Source organism: Anser anser (assembly GCF_964211835.1).
Source record: "Anser anser genome assembly, chromosome: 33".
Classification (NCBI taxonomy): domain Eukaryota; kingdom Metazoa; phylum Chordata; class Aves; order Anseriformes; family Anatidae; genus Anser; species Anser anser.
In genome coordinates, this window is record NC_139754.1 from 532,841 (window position 1) to 559,040 (window position 26,200).

Below are 26,200 nucleotides of genomic sequence, written 5' to 3' on the forward strand. Positions count from 1 at the left end.
ATTTGGAGACTAGCCAGGATGGTTCTTATTGCTCCTTTTAAGAAAGTTTTGTTGTTCCTGTGGGTGTCTATGTGACATTGCTGTGCAGTATAGACATAGTCTGAAACTTCAGCAAACGCTGCATTCAGTTGTTGGTATTTGAAGGTGTTGTGCTGGAGTGCCAAGGAATTAGACTGTGAAGGGTCAGCCTTTCCTGTTTTCCTACACACTGCACCTACAAGAAAGGGTGGAAGTAGCAAAAAAAGCAGGATGATTTCCAGTCCTGCAGAGGGTAAACAAGACTTCCCTTTGAACAACCAAACATTTTTAAAAAACATATTGATAAATCTGTGCATATGGTTCTATCTCACGTGAGTCATTCTATGAGGAGCCTGCATTCCTTTTTTTTTTTTTTTCTTTCTTTTTTTTTTTTTTAAGGTAGCAGTTCATGACTAAGCTTGAAATCAGTTCTGTAAAGAAAAATTTTATGCTTTTAATACATTTTGGGAAATGTTGGCAGTGAATGTAGAAGTCTATATTTTTCCTTCTTCTTTTGACATGTAAATGTAGTAGCTCATTTTTACAACACTGTAAATAATAAGTTTCCTTTAGTTGATAACTCACTTCACATAATAGCTTCAAAGTTTCAGTTTTATACAAGTGTTAGGAAAAAAAAGAATAATTTTTGAGTTCTTGGCAGACCTACATGCTTCAAACCTAGTTCCCTATTCCTAGTAGATTGCCAAACTGTAAGTAATCATTCGAAAGGTTTGTTTCATTCACTTTGCTGTTGACCATATAGAATATACTTCCTAAATGAGGAAGAATTATTTTGGTGCATTCTGTTGCTTTAAATAATTTTTACTGTAATATTTAATAAAAAGATGTACAATTTTCAGAGAATAATATTTAAAACAGTAAAATCAAGATGCTTTTATTTTTGCCTATATTTACCATATTTAATATCTTATTTTTTGTTAATTTTAGAAACCGTCTGCAAAGATAAAGCTTGGCTCACCCAAGTCTGTCACTGTAACAGTCTTATCAAATGACAATGCCTTTGGAATAATTTCTTTTAACATGGTATGGCTTTTTATATGGTATATATGAAAATTTTATAAAGCATAAAGGTGAAATTTTCAAAGATGCTGGTTAGTTATTCAACTGAATCCCTCGAAAACTGATTCTGAGTTACATCTTTTAAACCGTCTCTAGAGGTAATTCATACATATGTATGTAATTCATGCATATATACAGCTTTAATACTACTGTATGCTTTTAGGTATTGAGAAATAGCCTGAGAGCCTCGCACTTGGATGGATATCAATGTTGCTCATCTTAAAGATAAAACTTACTTAAAGTTGTTCAGTATCACTGTCCCTCATCTATAAGTCAAGATCTAAATATAGTAGGGAAGAAACTGAGGAATAATACCCTAGGAAAGTTAAAGGTAAAAATGTGATTTGAAAATCTTGAGAATATATACATTTTACCATCAGTAGTGAGCCTTATTATACTTGACTGACAAGCTGAGGGAACATTGTCATAATATATGCATTTTATAACACCCTCTGGGATAAGATGCTGTTGTTACTCCAGCAGATGATATTTGCAATAATACAGAGGTTGTATTAGTAGAACGAGTAGCTATGCCTTATTGACAGCATTCTGACAATATAATTTTGTATAGGACTTCTCTGAAAAAACATAAGAACATAAGAAAATGTTAGAGCCACAGTACTAAGCCAAGCTGCTTCTGGGATTTGTGGATATCTTCAAAATCTGTTACCTACAATAGCCTAAAAAAGTGACCAGTGACCTAAATGATTGTCCTGAGTACATTTATAGCTAGCTATCTAATAAACGACTTCATGATGGTGAAAACCTATTTTTAATGGGTGTAGGAGCTCCTAAAAATACCAGTGATGATATGTCAGTGCTTTGTGTATGTTGACTATGTTCATTTACAGAAACAAACAAACAACAACAACAACAAAAACACACAAATTGCATTACGTGATACATTTTTATCTGAAATCTTTTAAGGTTTTCATTAGCTGAACTAATTGGTTGCTAGGAAATGTATGCCATCAGTGGACTGGTTTGCGGATTGGATTAACTTGTCTGTGGGAGTTTGATATTTCTATGGTAACAGTTTCTTCATTCTGCTGTGATATTTGATCTGTGTCTGATTGTCTGTTCCTTTTCTTCCTCATTAGTCTGCCTTAATCACAGTGAATGAGCCCAGGGGCAGAAATGAATTTGTGCCGCTCACTCTAATTAGAGAGAGGGGAACCTATGGGACGGTCGTCATAACTTTTGAGGTGAGTTTATCCAAAAGACTTCATACAGTAGTCTGTTGGATTAAACTGAGAGGCTGTAATCATAATTTATTGAAGTGTTTGCAAAAGGGGAAGAAGGACAAAATACCTACATCTACATTAGGTAGATCTGTTTCATAAAAGGGATTCATATTAACCGTCATATAGAAAATACTGTAATTATCTGACTGTTTAATTGACTGTTTAACGTTAAGAGGTACTAGAGAAAACCGAGTATATTCTGTCATTTAGAAAGGTACGTGAGGCAACATCAGTATGTATTACTAGAAAATAATGCATATTAAGTATGTAAGAAGTGTCTTATCTAAGTTTTTTTAATTTTTTTAAAAAATATTTATTTTACATACAAATATTCAAGTGAGTCTTTAATGATTATCCCAACTTTGAACTGTGAGTGCTCAGGATTTGGTGAATTTCTGTATCTATAATCATCTGTATCTTGATCTCTATCTTGAATCCCCTGCAAATGAAGCTTTTGAAATAATTAATCATGTTGAATACTTATCCTGTTATTTACATATGTGATTTGAATGTGATACAATTACTGACTTCATTGCTTTCTTTTTCTTATCTAGCTCAGACTCTATTATTTACTTTAAAATTATATATAAAATCTTTCATATAGATATTTCTGTACTAGTTGCCTGGTCCTATAGGGTAAGGCTTTAATCTAGACCTCAAAGCTTTAGTCTAGACCTGTCAAAACCAGAAAAGCTTTGCACTGGATTTTATTAATACTAAATATAGCATGAATAGTTAAAGTACTGAATATGATTCTCTGTGCAATTTTTTGCAAATATGTTTGTTTTAAGGTACAGTAAATCTTACTCTCTGGACAATTACTTAGGTCTGTCTCACATCATTATATATGTATGTTGAAAAATAATTTACAAAATGTTCTAAAACCAAAAAATCCCATATGACCTTTAAGAGGCTTTGTAGTATTTTGAGTTTGACTGTTAAATTTAGTATCTTTAATATCACAAGTTAAGATAGAAGGGACACAAAACCAGTAAGTACTATTACTTTGTCTTGGAATTTATTATGAAATACTATTGATTCAAACTGAATTTGCATGAATATCCTTTCTGTAATATGAAAGAGTCAGTTATGCATCAGAATATACTAAAGAGTCCCCATAGGCCTATATGGAAGTAGTTTTCTTCCTCTTATTCTGGAAATACGGGATTTCTTCAGAGTGGTTGTTCTGACTTACACTGTCTGCCAGAAAAGAGCAGATTTTCACAACTGAATGTTCATGTAAGTTGTAAGTTGGAGATGGCTGAACAGATAGTCATTTGTTATGCAAGTCACACTGCATATTGGTTATTGTACTTGCACTGGATTTGTATTCCTGCTTTATAGACTTCTCATCAGACAAATCAATTCTTTGCAGATAAAAGATGGTCCAAACCCAGCTGAAGAAGACCTAAGTCCAGCTAAGGGAAATATTACATTCACACCTGGGAGATCAAAGCTGATTTATAATTTAACAGTGCTTGATGATCAGGTAGGAACAAGCTGACTTCATCTTAGGCTTTGATACCTAGAAGGTTAACTGAAGTTCTGGAAAGACTTAGAGTAATAAGTTACAAAAAGGCTTGGCTTAAATAAGGTTAAAAGCAGTTCTATTTGATGAAGTGATGTTAAATTTTGGCTCTCTGGTCTATTATTTTTACTCTTTCCAAGCTCCCTCTTTAATTCTCATCAGTGAATAGTTTTAGTTTATGTGCATATCCTGGCTGAGCAGACATGTTATCTTTGTCACTAAAGAAAGAATATTACACATTGAAGATTCACAGGGAAAAGGCAGATTCAAAAATATTTTTTGTCGTTGTTTGTTTGTGGTTTTTTTTTTTCAAATATGTTTCAGGGTAGAAACATATTTGAAAAAATCCTAAAAATAGATGAGATTCCTGAAACAAACATGCAGTCTTGTGGAAAGCATGAATACTAGGTGATAATTAACATTTTTCTGTTTTCAGATTGGCCAATTGAAAAAAAAAAACAACACACACACAAAAAAACCAAACCAAAACAAAAAAAAAACACAACATAACTCATAGGTTGTGAGGCTTTCTTTTTATCTCAGAGTAAACAAAACATTCTTCTAATTTGCAACTTGTGATTTTCCTTTTTTCTTACCTGCACTTTTCTTTTGTGTTTTTCTTTTCCTTTATAATAAGCTTAAGAGGGAAAACTGAGACATCAAAATAAGTATATATGATGCAAAACAACTTAGTAAGAAATTCATAAGAAAACAATAATGGTGAAAGGTGTGTGTCTCAGAAGCGAGCACAGAACTGTAAAGCAGCTTGTTTCCTTTTTACTCTTAGTTATAAAAAATGTCCTTCCACATTTCTACTGATACTCTAGTGTTAAGAGGCTGTGCCAACCTGGGGTGCTGAAGTGTAGAAACATCTCTTTCCAATTCAATGTAATATTTCAGTGACTTACACACAGAAATAAATTATTAGGGTCTTTTCTCTTGGGAGGATGTGATTTTATTTATTTTTATTCTGAGAAATGCTCTCAAACTTCTGTTTCTAAAAGTTTGATCTGTATTTGGTGTGTCTAGTCAACGTCTTTCCACTCTTTGAAAGTCTTTCACAAGTGTATGTGAAAGATGAATTTTGCACAAAAACCTTTATTGATGATGATGATGATAGAGTTCACAAGAATCCAGTAACACTACTGTCAGAACTTAATTTGAGCTTTTAGGATCTGAGTTAGGGAAACCAATGAAACAAGTATTTTTCTGAATTGTGCAGCCTTACAGAAGGTAGGGGACTGCAGTTCTGATTTCCACAGCTCTGCATTTATAGTACTTTTCCTGTGCAGGTTTCCTTTTTAAGTATAATTGCAACTTTAAGAGAAAATTAAAGAGGCAAGGCAGCACTGGAAATCATTTATACTATTATATTCGAAGTTTGACTCATGTATTTATTGGTCAATCATGATGTAATTGAAAGCTCCACAATGCCTTATTTATGTAGGATACTAAGATTTTATCTGCAACTAAAATGGCATGTACGTTCTGACTGTCAAATGCGTATTTTTGTACTGCAAGACAGTATATGAACTAGTGAACTAAAACAAGCGTAAGTTAACATCAATTTTAATAAGATAAAATAGGAAATAGTAGTGTAGGAGAGAGGTGACAGAGAGCTTGCAAATCTCACGCTGGAAAAAAAAACAAACAACCTGCATCAGTCAATAATATTATGCAAGTTTAAGTGCCACAAGTCAAACAAGGGACAAAATTGGCCTCAGCTACAAAGACAGCGGCGTGCATACCCTTTGTGCCCTGAAACAGGATCTAAGGGTGGCCAATTAACAAATGTGTAAAAAGAGAAGAAATATTGGACCACAAGGAATTCTGAACTTTTTTTGCTCAGTAAACAGAACTACATGGAAAGGATTCATCAGCCCTATAACAAAGCAATGCCATTAGTAACACATAAGCAATTTTGTTGTGGAATTTATCTCAGAAGCAAATAATACTGTTTTTTCTGAGAGTCCACAACAAGAATGAGATGTGAGGATCTTATGTAATATTTAAATATTTCCTTCTAATCTCTCTGTATTAATAAAATAATGATATTTTCCAGTTAAACAGACTTAGCCTATCAAGACTGGGGAATAAAATGTAATAATATAAAGTAAAAAATATTAAATTCTGCAATTCAAGGCTTATAAACCCTTCTTTTTTGTCTGCTGCATCAGTTATTAGAGACTAAAGAGCTAAAACTAAAGTGCAGTTCTAAACAAACCACATGTAGAAATGCCAAAGTCTAATTAATAGATAAGCATCAGCAAGCACATTCTCAGAGCTGTGACTGAAGCTGTGCTGGGAATGTGAGTCTGTCTGAAAGTAGGAACTGTTCTTTTTCCCGTTGAATAGGAACAAAAGGGCCAAGGTAGGTTGTGTTCATATGTTGTTCCTCTGTTCTTTCAGGCATGCATAGATGTAAAATGGTGTTAACATCAGCAAATAAAGATGTCAGACTAAATAACTGTCAGGAACACTTGTGTCCAAGCAGAGCAACTTCCACAAGTTGAGTTTGGATCTCCTCACACTCTCTAGTTGGAAAGATAGAGCTTCATCTGATTCTTGCCTAGTTTTTGTTTGCCCTTTTTTTTTTTTTGTCTTTTCCCACTTTTTCATATTTCCATAGCATAGAAGTATGTCTTAGAAAATGGAAACATTCAATTTTGAGAAGGGATTTTCAAAGTTGCAAGCGAGTTTCTTTTTGCCTGTTTATTTTAATGTGAAAAGGGTTGTAATGTTTATATTATTTCCCTTTATTGCTAAATATACATAACATATTTCTAAGTAAGTGTTCTGCATATATTTGAAATGGGACTTACACCCTGTTGCTACTATTATTTTTCCAGATACCTGAAAATGATGAATTGTTTGTTGTTCATCTCAGGAGTGTGGAGGGAGGGGCTGAAATCAACACCACAAGGAATTCTGTTCAGATTAATATTAAGAAAAATGACAGCCCTGTGCGATTTGCTCAGAGCACTTACATGGTGCCTGAGGAAGTCGAAATGCTCACAATTCAAGTGATTCGTGGTAAGGATGACAGTGGAAAATTAATTGGACCTGATGAATGTGAAGTCTCCGTCAGTTACACCATCATAACTGGGAATTCAACAGCACACGCGCAGCTCAATTTAGACTTCCTAGATCTTCAGCCAAATACAACTATTGTCTTCACACCTCTAGTTCATGAAGTATATATGAAATTCAAGATCCTTGATGATGCCATACCAGAAATTGCTGAGACCTTCCAAATTATGCTCCTTAAGGACACGTTACAGGGAGATGCTGTTTTGGTTAATCCATCTGTTGTTCACGTCACCATCCAACCAAATGATAAACCCTATGGAGTGCTTTCAATCAACAGTATCCTGTTTACTCAAACTGTTATCATTGTTGAAGACCAAATTTCAAGGTACTACAGATCTTCAAACAGTATCTCGTCATGTTAAGGGATTTGTTTGGCACTGTAAAGCATCCTTAGGATTTCACTGACAGTAATTATAAAATCAGTAGTGAAAAATTAATATAGAAATCACCTACTGTGTAATTATTATAAACGATATAGAATTTTCAAGGGAGAAAATGTCTAATTATGCAGAAGTATTTTAATATTTATGAACTATATATGAGAACTGTAAATATTTAATGACATTATCAAAATACTGAAAAACCCTTAATCTAAAAGATGGATCAGTGAAGTTGTGATGCGGCCACACACCCATTCATACAAGTGGAAAATATATTTCAGGCTTCCTTTCCCAGTAAATCTTTGTCTATACTGTATTTAAAGTCAGTCTCTGGTTAAAAAATGGTGGTGAGTGTCTTCTGTGAAGTACTGAATACCCATAGACTTCCAAAAAAGTTAAATACATGTAATTTTACAGATAAATTAAAAACAAATCTCCACACAAATCTTTACAAGCAGAACTAATATCTATACAATATTGCCAGTTTTAGTAAAAATGTCCACTGCTAGCTAGTGATGGTGGTTCATCCCCAGAGAAAGAGGTAATGTATCAACCTATGATTTTATGAACAATTTCTAGTATGTAGAGCCCAGCACTTCAATATTCACTTTTTTTTTTTTCTTTCTTATACACAGATACAGGAAACGTGACATTTCCATAATCACAAATATTGATAAATTATATTTCAGTGCATAGGCAAATAGTTGAGTCACTTTATTTTAAATAAAATCATTATTTAAACACTCATGCCTGACAATTGTATTTTGATATAGTCCATAAAACAGTGTAGAAATTTAGTTGAGAAAAAGTTTTCTGAAATTTAACATCTTTCCTGAGAAAAAATATAAACATGCCAACTTTCCTCTTCTCAGTATCTTTCTTACTGTAAACAAAATAAATTTTAACTAATGTCTTTAGATATATTACTCATGTCTTTATGTATATTATCTCATGAATAAGCAACCTGAGAAAAGTCTACTTCTGTGGTATGATTTCACAAATTTTAAGTCCTGACTCAAATGTCAGTAGCAGCAGTTAATATCGATTCCACTGAAGTCAGTATAAATCTTCCAGGGAACAGATAGCTAAGTAAACCGATATTAATTATAATTGCATGTTACAGATTTTTATTTTCATTCAAAACCACAGGTTTGAAGGGATCACGATCGTAAGAAATGGTGGAACACATGGAAATGTTTCTGTGACCTGGGTCATAACTCGAAATAGCAGTGATCTGTCACCTGTGACTGCAGACCTTGTTCCAGAGACCGGGGAGATACATTTTGATCAAGGACAGATGCTGGTCACACTTTCACTGACCATTATTGATGATAACATACCAGAAGAAGCAGAGCCCTATCTTCTGAAGCTCTTAGCTCATACAATACAGGGAGGCGCAGAAGTCAGCGAACCATCTGAGGTAAGTTTGATTTCAGAACTTGTTTTGAGGAGGTGATAGATAATAATTAGGGAGTAGGATTAGGATTAGGATCCACCAGTTTTGGTGGATTGGCTAAATTGAAGTAGTTGTGCTTGAGTTTAAGTGAAGCAAGCTGATGTATTCTCAGTATAAAGAGCCACATCCAAAGTCTTTGGCTTAACATATTTTATAAGGCCAGACCTATTTAATGCAGTAGCATTTAGCTTAGAATATTCCCATCATAAATATCATTGCATAACTGCTATCTTGATTGGTTGCTTGCTAAGAGAAGGTTGAGCATTTATTTTCACTTGCTTATTTGCTGTAGGTACTGGAATGTTTTACACAGAGTAACAGCTTCAAGAGGATGGCTTAGTGATTAAGACTAACCTCTGAACTTTTAAATAAGGGGTAATTAGCATTACTGACAATTCTGTGACTCAGGTCCCTACTTTGCTTTTTGAACATATGATTGGAATGAATTTGGTGAATTAAATGATTTTTTCACAGTCTGAAATATATTCAAATTATTCACTTTGGCTGCTGAACCAAAAATCAGTTATTCAAAGCTCATTCTGACATAGATGAGGCATAGCAGGAAAGTTGCTGCTATCAGTGGTGTGCTGCTTGTGCACAAGCAACACTTTGGGGCTGTCAATCTGATTTCTTTCTTGAGTGCCAATTCACTAACGATAAAAATGTATGATGACAGTCAGGACATACTTTCATGAAAACGTGAAAACTGTGGTGTATATTAATTGTAGCATTGAGTAAGTGATGCTGTTTTCTGTTTTGCAGCTTTTGTTTTACATTCAGGACAGCGATGATGTTTATGGCGTAATAAAGTTTTATCCTTTGGAGAATCAGAAGATTGAAAGTAATCCAACAGGACGCTTTTTATCCTTGAGTTTTGTAAGGGAGAAAGGAACAGTTGGAAATGTGCAGTTAGTTTATACTGCACTGTATATTCCAGCTGGAGCTCTGGATCCTGAGAGAGCAAAAGATGGCATTCTAAATATGTCTAGAAACAGCATCCTCCTGTTTCCAGAAGGAAAAACACATCATACTTTGAGTATACCAATAAGAAAAGATGCATTTCTTCAAAATGGTGCTCATTTCCTCATACAGGTATCTCAGCTGTTTTTTTTTTGTTTTTGTTTTTTAGCTTATTTAATATGAGGAATATGATTCAATAATTGATCCTTCCCCTTGACTGTAATTTAAATGACCATTCCTGTAAAAAAAAAAAAGTGCTTAGCTCTGAAGCAAAGATTTTCTTATTTAAAAAGACATCTTTCATAACTATGCTATAAAGTTTTCTATCCCTAATCATTAGTAATTAAACAAATTTTAAAACTAAAGAGGATTCAGGTACTAATCATGGAATTTATCAAAATGAGATCAGCGTTGTCTGTTGCTTGCCCCTTGAAGCATGTTTCTGCTTGGCCTCTGACTTGGAACGTGAAAAAAATAAGGTTCTTAAAATTAAATTACTGAAGCAGGAAAAATTTCAGAAATGACATGCAAGTAAATGTATCTTGGGCTTGATACAGGTCCTTCTCCAGCAGGTCATCCCCCAGCCTGTACTGATACTTGCGGTTGTTCCTTCCCAAATGCAGGACTCTACACTTGCTCTTGTTAAACCTCATCTGGTTTCTTCCTGCCCAACTCTCCAGCCTGACCAGGTCCCTTCCAACCCCTACAATTCTGTGATACTGTGATCTTTGCTCTTCCAGCTGAACTATTCTAAATTAAAAAGGGTCAAATATACATTATATATTATATGTATATTATATTGCATTTATATATAAATTTGTTAGGAGAACTTACTTTTTTTTTTTCCCTGTATAGTTTTCTTCACTTTTTTCTTTCCTTTTTTTTTTCTATCTCAATTTGTAAAAGATAACTTTTATCATCGTTGAAGGTGTTGATGTTATATCCATGAATTTCAAATTTGCCAGGTTTTATATTTTCCTTATAGTCTACCAAAGACGTTGTAATCACTTCTAAGACCTTTGAAAGATTTCCTCCCTCCACATCCTTCTCCCTACATTCTCTTACAGGAGGAATAATGAGAACAAAAAGTTTTGCCAGAATTATATTGTTTATCTAATATGCAATTTTATTTATTTATTTATTTATGGCATTCACAGTTAGATTAGGAATTGCCTTCTGAAATACTAGAACACGTTAGTATGTTTTATGATTGCAAGAGGTTTGAGAGATCCACAAAATTCTTAAATGTCTAATTCCATGTATTCAATGTTTTTTTTTTTTTTTTTTTTTTTTGTCCTTTGACTGTAGTCAAGACACACATCTGATAAATATTTCAGAATGTTCAGTCATTCCAAGCACTTTGCCTGGATTTTCAAACTGTAGATTCCAATCTGTTTTTTTTTTTTTCTGTACTTTCTCCATGAACTATAAATAAAATCTTTGTTTGAAGAAATTAAATCAGAGGAGCTTTCCAGCTCAAATAATTAATTTAGAAACTCATAGAGAAGGAAAACACCACTATTTATCACTGTGACAATCCTTCTGCATCGTGAATAAATGATAATCTCAGTGAACATGTTTAGAATGAGTTGTACTTAGGCAAAATAAAGAATTGACTCAGGAATCAGCAGAGAAGCAAATGAAACTGTAGGATGAATAAAGGTACAGGAGATAATGTTAATGTGAGATATATTCCTTAGTGACACCTTCAATTAAATAACGTGCTGTAATCAGAGATGCGGTTTTTGGTATAGCTAGGAAGATTAACTCTGAAAATTAAGCTCATAAACTAATTGTTATTGTTCAAATAACTATATATTTTTTTCTCTTTGTACTGGTTTCCTTTAAAAGGTACTAAAGGAAACATTGCAGAAAGAGTAAAATCTCTGTTCTTTATTGATTATTACTTTATTCCAAAGGTACCATACAGGATCCAAATACAGCATACACTTTAAATAGAGCAAATTGTTTTGGCTGTGTAGTATTTCAGAAAGTTTACTGAGCTAATAACCGCACAATGGTGCACTTTCATCCTGTTAATTGCAGAATCGGGGCCTATGCTAGGAGAAAGCTCAGAAAAGAGGAGAAACAAACAGTGCCATCATCTGTTCTTCAGACTTTTGATAACAAGTTGGAATGGTTGAGAATCAGTTACTAAATACAGTATTTGTAAAACATTTCCATCTATCATCAGATAAATGTTCATGCATATTTCTGGGTGTTACTCAAGCAGTTGTGGAACAAAATATGATACAGCCCACATATTTATAGAGTTTGGTTTCAAGAACTGTAAGACTTTAAAAATCATCTTTTGAAATGGTGAACCATGATTACTATATGAATTTAAGAAAGGCCACTATTTTATCCCCAAAAAATAAAGCTTTACTCTATGATAACACCTGATAACTCCAAGAAAAAATGTCAGTGGGAGTTTATGCCCCAGTGAAATGTTCACAGAAATATATGCAAATCTGTTATGGAAACATTTATTGTAATGATGCATGTAGACAGAATCACATGGAATAAATAATATTTAAAGGAAATAATTAAACAGGCAAGTTCTGCTTTCCTTGGTGTGTCACTACTGGTGCTGGGCTTAGCGAGTGATGCTTCCCTTTTAAAGAAAAGGATGAAAAAAAATCTATTTCCTCTTAGTATCTATAATCTATCAGAAATGCAGTGACAAGTAAAATACAGTTTTGAAATACTGTACTGAATTTAAATTCTTAATGTGGCTCTGGTAGTTCTTAGATAGAGAATTCCTTAAAATTTTGTGGAGAGGAAAGAAAAGTGGATTATTATTTGGCTGTTTGATCAAGGGCTGTAAATTATTATGACTTCAGTGATTTCCCTAGATTTTTATCAATGCAAGACACAAAAAATGATGTTAGACAATTGCCTATGCTGCTCATCAATGACTGTTGTTAATAGCTCTAGTAATGTATCAGCTGATCTGGAACAGAGTCTCTCTCTCTGGCTTGATCTGTGTTTAATTACATACACTAACATGATTTGTCTGGGAGGTGTACCATTCTGCTGACAGCTCAACAATATCCACTTAATTTCTTTGACATGTCTACTTACAAATTTTTATAACAGCAGTGCTATCAGTAGGAAGAATTTGCTCTGGAGATGTATACTTCCTTTATATGAAAATTACTCTGAAATGTCAGAACTGTTCTGACTTGGTGCTGAGGCTTCTTATTTCTCACTTTTCTTTTACTTTTTCCTACAGCTGGAAGGAGTTGAACTGGTGAATAGAATTCCTCTAGTCCCATCTGTGAGTCCTAGATTAGGCGAAATTCGAAATATTTCTTTGAGGATTACTCCAGATATTGCAAATGGAGAAATAGGCTTTATTAGCAATCTACCGATTATTCTTTCTGAACCAGAAGATTCCCCTGCTACGCTGGTAAGTAAGCCTTTTTATATTGTCTTTTGCTATGGAAAACTTATTTGGAGAAGGTGGAGTTTGCTGTATTCAGTGTAGCATTTGACAATTAATGTGAGGAAAAGCCTTCCTGTAAGTTCTGTCTTATCCTAAATATTCTCTTCTTTAAAAAAAAAAAAAAAATGCTCTGAAATAATCTGTTACTGATTTCCAGAGAACTGAGATTGGTCTTTGCTTTCTGTGTAAGTATCTAAAACCAGTTAGCCCTTGATGCTCACACAGAGCAAAAGATACTGCAGTTAGTCTCTCTCACCAATTGCGAGCATAGTCATGTAAAGTAGGACTGAGACAAATCCTGAATAAGATAGATCATTTCCCATTCTCAAATTAGAACTGGCCAAACTTTTGTTTTTATTATTATTTATTCAAATAGTAATTTGCAAGGGAGTAATCGGTTTTGCATCTACTTTTGCAAGTCACAACAAATTAATGTGTTTCACAGGTTTCCATTGCATTGCATCGAGATGGGACTGATGGTCAAGCAACTGTGTTCTGGAGTTTGAAACCCTCTGGTCCCAATCAAAAGGCGGTAACACAGGATGATATAAGTCCTTTTAACGGCTCCGTGGTTTTCTTATCTGGACAAAGTGATACCACAATTAACATCACCATTAAAGCTGATGATGTACCTGAAATGAACGAAACTGTGTTATTAACTTTGGACAGGTATTGTACCCTATTCTCTATTCATATGTATCAGCTGCAATACTCAATTTATGCATAACAGATTAGCACAGTGTTAATTACATGGTATTGCTTGCATTGTGTTGATATGTGTCTGAAGAAATAGTGGGCCCTTGTTTCAGACTGTGTATGGGTTCTTTGACTGGAGATCAATGTAAGAAACCATTTTGCATTTATTATCTAATGACTTAACTGTTTATATTTTCATGAAAATTCTGTATGCTATTTAGAAAGTTCTTTCAGTTTTGATCTTTTTTATAGCTCTTGGTTTTAACACTTTTTTTTTTCGGAAAAATAATATTTAGTAAGATAATGGGAAAAACTAAAGTGAGAACTAAAAAGCAATGCAGAACTTTTTCTGTCAGAAAAAACATTTATAACTTGGGTGTCACTGTAGAATTAGACTTGCAGTTTATTTGTTTGATCTGCATGTTCAATATTCCTTGATAATTAGATACTTCTGTCAGCTCATAGCCCCCAGAATATCCCAGTGTGACTATTATTGCAGTCTTCTGCTAATGAGAATGCAGTGGGGTTTCTGAAGCACAGTGTTCTGGTCTCCCTTCTCATCTAGTGGAGGATTTTAGGATAACAGGCTGTAAGGGCCCTCAGGTGATACTATTATCTGCATGTGAACACTGTTCAGAAAACTTAAATTAGTTTATAATCAGGAGTCTTTTCCCTCTTTGAGTTACTAACAAGAGTGTCTTGGCTATATCGTCTGTCCTGCTTCCCACAGCTCAGTTACATAAGTAAATACAGAAATACCACCACACGTGCTCTTGTATTACCTCCTATTTGTCTAAGGTACATTTTCCACTTTTACTGAAAACATACTACAGTGGTCTGCCAGCACCAGCTTCCACACTGAACATCTACTACTTACATAGTCCTTACCTTATGCAGAAGAAGTATTTTTATTCTGTACAGGAAGCGTAGGCTAGCTCTTAGATATCCACAACAGATATCCACAGTGATTCCACATTAGCAAACAATAGGCAAGAAGCTCCTCACGCTGTTGTTGGTCACTAGAAGATCCCATTTCAGAAAACATGGTTTTCGAACATCTTTATGGCACACAGGGAAGATGTTATTCCTTTGCGGGATTGGCTTGCTTGATTAAAAGGTGGCTGGTTAATGCATGTAGTTCAGAACTAGTTATTTTATTCTACCTTGGCTACTCATTACATTAAAAAGGCAATCCTTTTCAGAATAAAAACAGAGACTATTGCAAGCAGTTCTCCGCTTTCTTTCTGTGGGAGAAACTGGTTTGTCTCAAGGAATTTTTTTAGAGTCTCTGGCACAAAGGGGGAAACTAGGATTAGAAATGATGGTTCAAGTTTTGAGTGTAAGGTGGCCAAGAATGCAGAGTGGTATTGAGGTAAACAAGTAAGTAGATAGAAGTAAGCAGCATGAAAGGGTAACTTTTTTGATTCACGTGTGTGAAAGTACAGTTTTCTGCCATTTATCCTGAGTTACAACTGTAGGCTATACCTTGAAAATGGTGGCTGCAACAGGGATTGAACTGGCAGCTGAACAAATACAACCAGTGTTCTGCTTTTGCTGTGTATGGTGCAAGCCGTAGGCTCTGTTGATCATGAAGTGGATGGTGAAAAGTGTGCCAACAGTAAGCAGCTTTCCCACACTTGGCAGGGTCAGAGAGTGAACCGAGGAACAGGTGGTCTGTCCTGGAAAAAGAAGTAAGCAAGGAGGAGATAGAATCTGAACTTTTCTCTAGACCTTGGTAGCATCCCTCACTTCAACTAATTAGCAGAAGCCAAGAATGAAATGACTGCAGAGATCATCCTTTCAGTACTAGACATGACTCTTCAAATTAGGGTTGAAGGATACTGGCAGGGTTACGTGTACGCCCGTGCTATTGCTTTCAGCCTGGTTGGTATTTTGTGGACAAATAGAAGATTTCAGTTTCCGAGGCTGGCAGCCAGCACCTCACAGCAGTAGTGAATGAGCATGAAAACAAAGATGCACTGTGCTGTAGATGTGCTTGTACTGTTCCGTAAATTGTAGCATAAGTCAGCGAGAAAAGAAAGCGTGTAAGAACTTTAATGAAACTACAGACATAGACATATGTTCATAAGCATTCAATGTATTGCAATTATTAATAGCACGGGTAAAATAATCAAAATAATTAGTTCTAACAAGGATGTATTATTTACGGCTTAGTGGTATTGTCAAGGCAGTTCAATTTTAAATAAGCTTTAAGTGCATCCATAACTATATTTTTTCCAAGCCATTAAAAACAATGTTATCCTTTCTTGCTTTATGCTCTCTATACTTAGACCACAGATATTAAAACTAGCTCTGAATTTTGTCCACAAACTGGAGGAAAATGTATAACATGAAAAATATGATTCCAAAGAACACAGATGAGTAATGATGAGTAATGAAGGAGCAAGAGAGTCTTGTATCTGCTGAAGCTTCTTTATATTTTCTTTTTTTAGGAGCAGATTCAGGTTGAATGCCTGCCCTATCTGAATAGGCCTGAATTGAGACCAAGCATAAATAAAACCAGATGTCTGTAGTGAAATCTATGTGAGAAAGGAAAGACCTTGGTCTTCTTGATGAATGTAGGTGGAACAGGCCATGGAAATTGTGTGTGTGCTTTGTGAGAGCATATATGCATACTAGGGCTGTTCATTTTACCTGGTAAGCACAAACAGAAATCAGTTTTTTTTAAATCTGATTGCTGTTTTTTCCTTCTACACAACGTAATCTCTCACTGGCAGTTATCAGCCCCCCAGTTAAGGTGCAGACAGCTATCAGTTTGGCACCTGGCACAACCAGAGGGCCAGAACCTGCAGGGTATGTGGGCTGGGGACGTGGCCTGTGTTTGTGCTCATGAGTGAGTGGTGGTGAGACTGAGAACTTGGAGACTTTGGGATCTGGGGATAAATCACTTTTATTTTGTGGAAGTGATAATCAACAAACAGACAACTGTTTAGGCAGTCCTTATGCTCCAGCATTTTTTGAGTCTTAACTCATGGAAGTTAGGATGCCAGAACAGATCCATATGCATATGTTACGACATAAATCTCATTTACCATATATAATAAACTGAAGCAACGTTATTTGAAGATTTTTATCGTTCTAGTGATTTCTGTGATGGGATACAGATTTCCATAGGCTGACATTCTGTCATCAGTTTATGTGGAAAATGATTAGACCTATGAGTTATGAAGTAATTTTTTGAAAATTACAAATGTAAAATACAGACTTGACTATTTCACTGTGAAATATCTGGCAGTTTTTAAACATTTTTGGGTTTTAGAGGTTGCTACATGTCAAAAAGTTAGAAAAGCATAGGAGGGCCATTTAAATCACTGTGTAGTGTTGATGGACAGGGCTTAAGGGTTTATGTGTTGTGGGTTACTCACTGCCATACTGCTTAATGGAGCTAGGATTTTCTCCTTACTTGGTAATTCCCTTTGGTTAGTGTCTGTTTCAAAACCATATCTATCTTACTTATGTAAATTTTCATAGAATCACAGAATAGCTTGGGTTGGAAGGGACCTTAAAGATCATCAGTTTCCAACCCCAGTGCCATGGGCAGGGATGCCACCCATTAGATCAGGTCGGCCCACAGCCTAGTCCAACCTGGCCTTGAAAACCTCCAGGGATGCCTCAAGGGTTTGATCAGACTGCGTTTTAACGGGGAAAAAGTCATTTGAAAATAGTAGAATGTTGAAATGAGTGCGCTGGACACCTACTGCTTGTTTTCATTACTTCTCAAAATAACAACATATCTCTCCTGCTATGACTCAGAAAAATTAAAATAGCCTCAAAAATCAAATAAATGATGGATTAAACCTGGAGAGAAGGTGTTTCCTCTGATGAGAGGCACTATGGAAAGTCTAATGTGGCAAATCCTACTTTAATGCAGTTCTTTAGAGCTAGAGCCTGCCTCTAATTAAATCAGTAGATAATCCTGAAAAAATTGAAGAGGGGGTGAACACTGAATGCAAGCAAATTGAGTAATGTTCCACAAGCAATTTCACTTCCCCCTTTTTGAGATACCCTGATAGAAAAGAAAGTCTTTTAGAGAAGTGTGGTTTAATAATGACAGCCATGTAGATTCACAGTGGAAATTAAGTTTCTCATGTGTCTTTCAGAACACTCAGGTTCTGCAGAAATTCCAGATTTTGTCAAAAGTTATTAACTTCAAAGCTATTTTTCATTTATTTATTTAATTATTTTGTGGTTCTAGTTAGTTCTTAACATTGAAATTCTCATGGTACCTTAAACTTAGTCAAAACTCTAATTTCTCCTATTTTCTTGTACTGCATGTTTAAAAAAGTGTAAGAAACATTTTGAAGCTCCTGTCAGTTGTCCTAATTCATCTGTAGTTCTTGCTACATAATAATTATGATTTTTTTTACTGAAAGAATTTCCCTAATGATCAGTCATTTCACATTAGTCTTGTTGTATAAGAAATGCTTTACACACTTTGAGGTTGTATTTCTTTTGGCAGCATCATAAGCATTGCCAGGGTTTACTGTCTGTGACGATATGAAACTTCATGTCCATACATAGCCATTTTACAGGAAAAAATAAGCTGAGGATAAAAACAGGGAAGTGGCTTTCCCAGTGATTGGTATCACCTTATTCCTGGTCAAGAGTTCTTTTCACTAGCTGGAGGAGCTGCTGGCCACGGTTAAGCCACCATGTCAAAGCAGCTGTTTTAACTTTTATTGCTGCTTCTGAATAGCCCTCTTTGTCCTGTTTCCATACTGCTGTCAGAGGAACACCTAAAGAGCTGGTTTCACATACCACGAGGAGTGAAACGGGACTGAACTGGACCCGTGTAGTGTCAGGCAGTCTGGGAGCATCTCCTCCGTGGTGTAAGGGTGGTATATGAACGCCCCTCTGTTCTTCGAGGTTGGAAGTGCACGTGGCAGGGGATGGGGCTGGTGTCCTGGCAGCTCTCTGGTGGCACGGACCCTGTGTCCAGCCCCGTAGCTCCTCCGGGTTGATCTGAGCTGGCTGCTGGAAGTATTATGCAGCTATTTGCTGAACGCTTCACCTTGCCTGGTTTAGCCCTGTATGGACTTAGGTTTAGCACATGAAGAGTACACTGAACCGAAAAGCAAGCATTTGGATTAAAAGGATAAAAGTTTGCAGGATGTGAGTATGATAATTGCATTACAATGTAATTGTTCAAAACAATAGAATTGGGATTTTTTTTTTTTTTATTATTCCTAGAAAAAAGTAAACCTGTGAGAATACTTTACAACAAACATTTTGGATTTAAATTTAAAATGTACTTTCCTAATTTATCTTTGTTCTCTTAATTCTTCTTTTTTTTTTCAATACTATTTTTTAAAAATTTCTTGTTAGGGATATGCATTCTATGTTATGAAAAGTTACATGTATATGCCTTAGAGTATAGATATAAAGAATACTACTGAGTGCACCATTCTTCGAATCACAGAATGGCTCAGGTTGGAAGGGACCTTAAAGATCATCCACTTCCAACCCCTCTGCCATGGGCAGGGATGGCACCTACTAGATCAGGTTGGCCACAGCCTCATCCAACCTGGTCTTGAATACCTCCAGGGATGGGGCAGCCACAGCTTCGTTCATTCATTGTTTGCTTAACAGCATCTTGGAGCTGGAAACCTAAACCTAGCTGCTTCTATTAAGTTTCTGCATAGGATGTTTTATGACTTTTTGGAGAAGTAACTAACATTACTGTGCCAGGGCAGTGATAGCGGTCTGACCACTCATGATATCAGCCAGAGAAAAAAAATGACCAGATAATAAATAAATAAACAAACAAACAAACAAATAAGTAAATAAATAAAAGGATCCAGGTGTTCAAGATGGGGTTTGTATGGAGAAACCACCTGAACAATGTTCTTTTTTACCAGTTGATGGACTGAATTTTACTGGTTGCTTCCTGACCTGAAAGCTGTCTAGGTTTAATACATATCAAAAGCTCACTTGATATAGTGATTCATTTTTATTTTCTGTTGTAAATTATTTTACTAACAGCTTAGCGATATAATTAAATTTTAGCATTACCAACTCTGGAATCTTCTCCTTGATCTTTTCATTGTGTTAATATTTTGCTGTTTTTTGAATGCTTTTGCATGTTTCTGAGGGAAGGGAGAATGTCTCAATATATACCTAGCTTCAGTGAATATCAATAACAAATTTCAATTAATTCAGACTTCCTATTCGAAAGAACGTCTGTGAATGTATTTACTTCTCAGAATTTAGAGTGAACTCTTGTCTGTATTGAATTCCAAATTTAAATTATTTTTGAGATTAGTGGAGCCCAATTATCACCTTACAAACACTGTTTTAATCTGTTTTTGGTGCTTTGATAGACGATACAGTTTTTGTATTTAATGTATTTTTGATTAAGAAAGCCAAAATACATGATTACTATTGCAGAATAATGCTGCCCTTTTGACTGACTTCATGTGGCAGTTTTGTTATAAATGCTTGGTTGAAACTTGATTTAATTTTTTAACCTTTTGATTAGCAAATACCTTTTCCTTTCCCCTTTTTCTTTTTTTTTTTTTGTCCCTTTATTTCCTTGTCCCCTCTTTTTCCCCTTTTTCTCCTTCTGCTTCTCTTTCTTATATTTGTATTTATGTTATACATGTATATATACTACTTTGGTAATCTGATTAACTAAAAAATTGTTGTAAATGAGGTTTGCTGTGATTTTGTGCCTAATTACTTTTCCTTGTGTACCCATCAGTACTCTTTCTGTGCTTATCTGTTTTTATCATTACTTTGTCAGACTGATGAAACACCATATCACAGAGGCACGTAGATGTATTTCCCTAATAAAGGGTTATAATCGTGGATGGCTGCTGCAGTTGTGATCACGCAGTCAGTAATCAAGCTCTTTGAGGAGGGCTTGGTAGGGAACACCTTGAGTGGCTCTTGACATGCTGAATTGGTCATGGGGTCACTCCTCCTAAGTGGGAACTGCCCACTTGCTGGCCTTTGTCAACAGGAAAATGCCAAGCAAGCAGGGTTCCCATAAAAAGAACATTATAAACTTTTGGAAAGTAAAAAGAAAGCCTTCTTTTTTTTCTTTTTCTTTTTTTTTTTTTTGTCCCTTTTGTTAGTTTTTTGTTCTTTTATAAGATGGGTAGTATTGAAATTTTAGTAAGTGGCACTTTCATTACTTTCTACATCCTCTTTTTTTTTTTTTTTTTTCCTCTGTGTTGACAGGGTAGAGACAGAAAGGTTTGTCGTGTTCTTTGGGTAAGTGCGGTGAACTGTTTTCTGTCCTCAGTGAATCAATGCTTTGTTTTAGAAGTGGTTGGTTTGGACAGAAACTGTCTTTATCATTTCTTTCCCCCCCAAGAATCACGTCTCTGCATCTCTTCAGACAACGCATGCTTCCCCTTTGGTGTTTCGTTTGATGGCATGGGGTTCTTGCTTGAAGGCATTTCTTTATGTAGGATCTGTGAATGATGAAAGTTATGAATGCATGGCTCAGTGTTTGATATTTGAGTGTTTCATGGAATAATGAATTAATTGTTTTAAACTGCTACAAATACAGTTTGCCCCAACTAAATGGCTGAACTGATTAGAGTTACAGAGTAATTTTCTCTAGTCAAAGACAAGGAAAGTTATCTTGATTTAGACTAACATGCATATAATTTATATAACACAGGTTATTTTTTCTACCGACTTTTTTTTTTTTTAAACATGTAACAAACATGAGCACGTTACTCTATTAAATAGGTATTACCTATTTTGCATCCTGTACCCTGTCCTGTAGACTGTGCTACAACAATGCTAAGTTGTTTTTGTGTGTGTAGGTTCCAGTTACTTAAAACGTGCTTCTGGACACAGTTCTGGGCCTGATTTCAAAAACTGGATATAATAGATCACATTTCTTCATGAAATAGTGTTTGATAAAGTCTAGGTTGTAGCACAGTGAAAGCACAAAAATATGTACAGTATGCAGGACCACGATTTCATTGAAAAATACAATACTGACAGGAAACGTGAAAGATGCAAAGGAATCTAAGTACCTAAAACTACATGTAATAAATCATATGCAGACCATCAATCTGAAGGTGTATTCTTGATGCATCCTGCAATAGTGCTTCTCTGGAATTTTTAATATAAGAAATTTAAAATGATGAAAATTACTGCTTCTGAGGAAAGGCAAGCAAGTAATATGCAAGGTTCATTACTGTTATCAGATACTGCCCATTCCTGTCACAGAGTACGATCAAGATGGTGTAGGAGAAGCCCAGAGAGAGAAATCCTTTACTGAGAGGAATCTGAAGTATGCGTATTTGGTCAACGTACTTCATTCTTGCACCATTCAGCATGTGCTTTAAAGGAGTAATGAGAAAGGGGAATGAGTCTGAGCTACTGAGAGCAGGTCCAACATTTTGTAGAGTCAGACAGGGATCCTACAGGTAGTCTCCACATCTACAGAAGGCAGGCTAACACAGAGCTGAGGATGAAATCCATGGTATCGAGGGTCAAATTTCTGCCTCTTTATGTCAGTAGTAAACTTTGACAAACAAAGCAATAATGGAAATTTATGCTTTTCAGTGTAATCTCAGCATAGGTGATTTTGGAATTTCCTTTATACCTTGATCCAAGTACAAAGTAGTTCTGAATTTAACTAACTTTTTTTTTTTTTTTTTCCTGGCACTATTCTGTTTCTTTTCCTGTGTGTTGTGTGCATGTGTTATCAAAAACAGACAAACAAACAACAGAGTTACTAGCTATAAAAAGCTAATCAGAAACAAACAAACAAAAAGTTACTTCAGAGGCAATTATTTATTTTATTTATTTATTTATTTATTTTTTACGAATGGATAAAACATTCTGATGTTGTATCATTCTTAACTTGTTTTAATCCTTGTAGGTAACTGTTGGCTTTCATAATTTATTCATAAAATTTGTCAATATCCTGATCTCCTCTGTATGGATTTGCTAAACAGAGTTGCAACTTGAAAAAAACCTCTTACCTTCCTTTCTCAGGGTCAGTGTGGAAAATCAGATACTGAAATACGGGTTTACTACTTGTGAAATTACAATTTTGGAAAACGATGATCCTGGAGGAGTGTTCGAATTTTCTTCCTCTTCCAGAGGTCCCTACAGCATCAAGGTAGCTATCCGAGTAACGTCACTTAAACATTACAGACGACTTAGTTCTAACAGAGTGCTAGAAAAAGATTAATTTTATTTTTTTGCAGGAAGGGGAGTCTGTTGAGCTGCAGATTGTTCGCACTAGAGGAAGCCTCATCAGACAGTTTCTGCGCTACACTGTAGAACCAAGAGATAATAATGAGTTTTATGGAAGCACAGGAATTCTGGAGTTTAAGCCTGGTGAAAGAGAGATCATAATTACTCTACTGACAAGGATGGATGGGATTCCAGAGGTAAGAATTAATATTTTTCTCTCTTTAAATTGCATTCACATACATATTTGTTTGTCACTTACTAAAATATAGATGGTTTCACCTGTAAATACCAGCAATTTTTCTGTAACATTTGAAGGCTTTCTTTTTCTTAAGTGTGAGAAATAGATAGAGGAGGAGTGACTGAAAGGCCTATAAGATAGTCAAGCACCATATGAAAGCACTTTATATCAATACAAATCAGGTCTTGTCAGTCTTGCCTGAATATTCATTTCTCTGATATCTCTATTGTTTTGTAATCCCAGAAATCTGCACAATTTGAGGCATGTGTCTGTTGCTTTTCTCTTTGCTTTCTGCTTTTCTGTAGCTTGTTCCCTTTCCTGTGCATCAGCCATCCTGGATTCCATCAGGAAGTTTGCAAGGGTTTGATTTTACCACATTTATGTTAACATAAATTTTAGCTGCTGTGATTCAGCATTTTTTGCTGCCTTTACATGCACATTCCTATGCTGTATTTTGCATAAGCAGTTAGTTGTGTTTGTCTGATCCTGCTAATGAGCTGATCTAGGAGTAAGATGTCAGAAAGCCAGCTTTACAAAACATAAAGGTTTTAGGAAGGTTAATAATCTTTTTGTAGGGCCAGGTGGTCATCAGTCATGGATTGAAGGAGGGATGGAGGACCATATGATGAGGAAATCAGGGGATCACAGCAACTCCAACTTCAATTGCATAGGCTGCTGTAGAAATTCAGGTTTCTTTTCCCTACATACTCCAAAGAAAGGAGACATAAGAAGTCTGAACTCCACTACAGAAGCCAGGAACATAAGTTAATCTAGTAAAACTTAGGCACTAAAACAGCGGGTTATTTAATAGTTCCATTCCCAGTTTTTACTAGTTCATCAGCAGGCTGAGATAAAAGTATTTCCCTGCTTACAGCAGTATTATTAGACTAGGTAAGTCATCCTGCTGAAATGCTCAGGCAAAAACATACGAATTGTAGTGTCAGGACTAAAAAATAAGGAGGTCCTTTTATACTCTTCTATCTCCAAGAGTGGCCAAAAGCCACATACATGAGCAGGACATATATAATCACTTTCCTCCAGAATGCCATCCCAGCCTCCAATGGTGGGCAGTCCAAGGATGTCTGGAGTAATGGATGGTATCTTTGGGTGCCTTCAGATTTTCTTTCTGTTAATTGAAGCAGTTACGCTTTGAACGCAGGTAAGGTTTTAGCATCCATGACATTCTGTAGTACTGAACACCATTGTTTAATTGAATTGTATGTGAAGAACCAGTTCATGTGTGTTTCTTTACTGCTAACCACCAGCCAGTTTCACTGAGTTCTCCCCAGTGTAGAGTAATGCTGTTTTCTAGATAGATAAATGCAATATTTTTTTCTAATGTTCTCTGATACTTTTTTGAAAGTACCATGTCCCATTAGATTAATAAAGCCAGTTGATCAATTCTTTCTAAATTAGCATGCTGTCCATGGTTTAAAAATCTTTGCTTTACCTGTTACAAAGCCAGGAATCTTAAGAAGTCTTGGAGGAAAGAAAATTTACATTTCAGAGTGTGTTACAAACATTACTTGTGAAATTATGCGATTCTAAATTAAGTACACAAAATAAGTCCTTGCTTATAATAATAATAGACTTTTGGAGAAACTGATGCTTTTAGAGATAGAAAGTTCTAACAATTTCCTTTATTTGATAGCATTATACAAACGTTTATTGCATGTAGAATGTGTGTGATTTCATTTTAAGTTTGTATCCCTTTCTGCCTGATGGGGGACTGTGGACTATAGACCATTTTGTTTTTGATGTGGATGTTGAATATGTATTTTTGTTCTGACTGAGTTTCCCTCTTCTAGCTGGATGAGCTATATTCTGTGGTACTTAGTGGCTACAGTGAAATGCCAGGCAAGTTGGGGAATGCCACAATGGTCAATATAACCATTTTGAAGAATGATGATCCGCATGGTATCATTCAGTTTCTACCTTACGAACTAACAGTAACAATAAGTGAAAGCAAAGGAGAAGTCATCCATACCGGTAATTCCTTTTTATTAGAGTTACTTCTTTATCTGCTGTCTGCTTCTGCAAGTCTTATTTTCCCTGTTCTAGGATAACAGAAGTCTAGGAGACTTCTTACTAAAATCTCCACTCAGGACTTTACAGATTGGTACAATGCCAAGCAAGATGAGCAGCGGAGAGTGAAGTGGAGAAGTATGGGTGTGGAAAAACAGAGGGATTAACTGAGTAAAAAGGATTGCTAGAGAATTTTCCAGACAGGAGGGATGGAGTACTGATGTATGTGCAAAGTGCAACGTGGAGGCAGTAGCTCTGTTTGTGGAGAATGAAGAATGGGGTGTTATATAAGAGAAACATAGAGTTAAATCTTCCTATGGGTGATTTTAATTGATCTATTCAGTTATCAATTACTTTTACAGGCAAGAATTAACATGTGAAATTAAAGCAGTTTGCACTGCTTTAGTAATCTGTCTTTGTGTGTCCTTTTCTGTAGCACTCCAACATGTTACTGGTTTCATAAGAAGTGAAATTGGTTATTATTGTATTTCCTTTTTCTCAGTTTCAGATGTTTCAGATGTTCCTTTTTGATTTCTGTTGCTCTGAATATGCACACTGACTCTGTTTATGTTTTTTAGCTGTTTACAGAGTTGTAAGAAATCAAGGAAACTATGGAAATGTTAGTGTGTCTTGGGTTGTTGATCCAGCATGTACCAATGACGTCTATCCAGAGCAAGGGACTATTTTATTTGATAATCTGGAGTTTTCAAAAAATATCACCATTTACTCACTGCCAGATGAGGTAAACACTTTTACAGTGTTTTGGGGTGAGAATATGGGACAAAGAGTAAGTACTAAAACATTAGAGTATAAGGAGAAAAAAGGAATGTGTGTTTCTCAAGAGCCTA

The 26,200-nt window shown here is 35.4% G+C and overlaps 1 pseudogene across 1 annotated transcript in view; it reads left to right on the forward strand.

Annotated features, from left to right (window-relative positions):
- The window catches only part of LOC310888311 (adhesion G-protein coupled receptor V1-like), a 96,754-nt pseudogene that overhangs the window by 22,558 nt on the left and 47,996 nt on the right, over positions 1 to 26,200 (forward strand). The window contains exons 18-30 of the transcript in view: positions 967 to 1,062; positions 2,199 to 2,303; positions 3,718 to 3,831; positions 6,720 to 7,285; positions 8,490 to 8,760; positions 9,559 to 9,888; positions 12,992 to 13,168; positions 13,650 to 13,873; positions 21,104 to 21,136; positions 22,886 to 23,012; positions 23,101 to 23,286; positions 25,136 to 25,316; positions 25,931 to 26,094. The product of the transcript in view is annotated as an adhesion G-protein coupled receptor V1-like (transcript). The remainder of the gene's footprint in view (positions 1 to 966; positions 1,063 to 2,198; positions 2,304 to 3,717; positions 3,832 to 6,719; positions 7,286 to 8,489; positions 8,761 to 9,558; positions 9,889 to 12,991; positions 13,169 to 13,649; positions 13,874 to 21,103; positions 21,137 to 22,885; positions 23,013 to 23,100; positions 23,287 to 25,135; positions 25,317 to 25,930; positions 26,095 to 26,200) is intronic.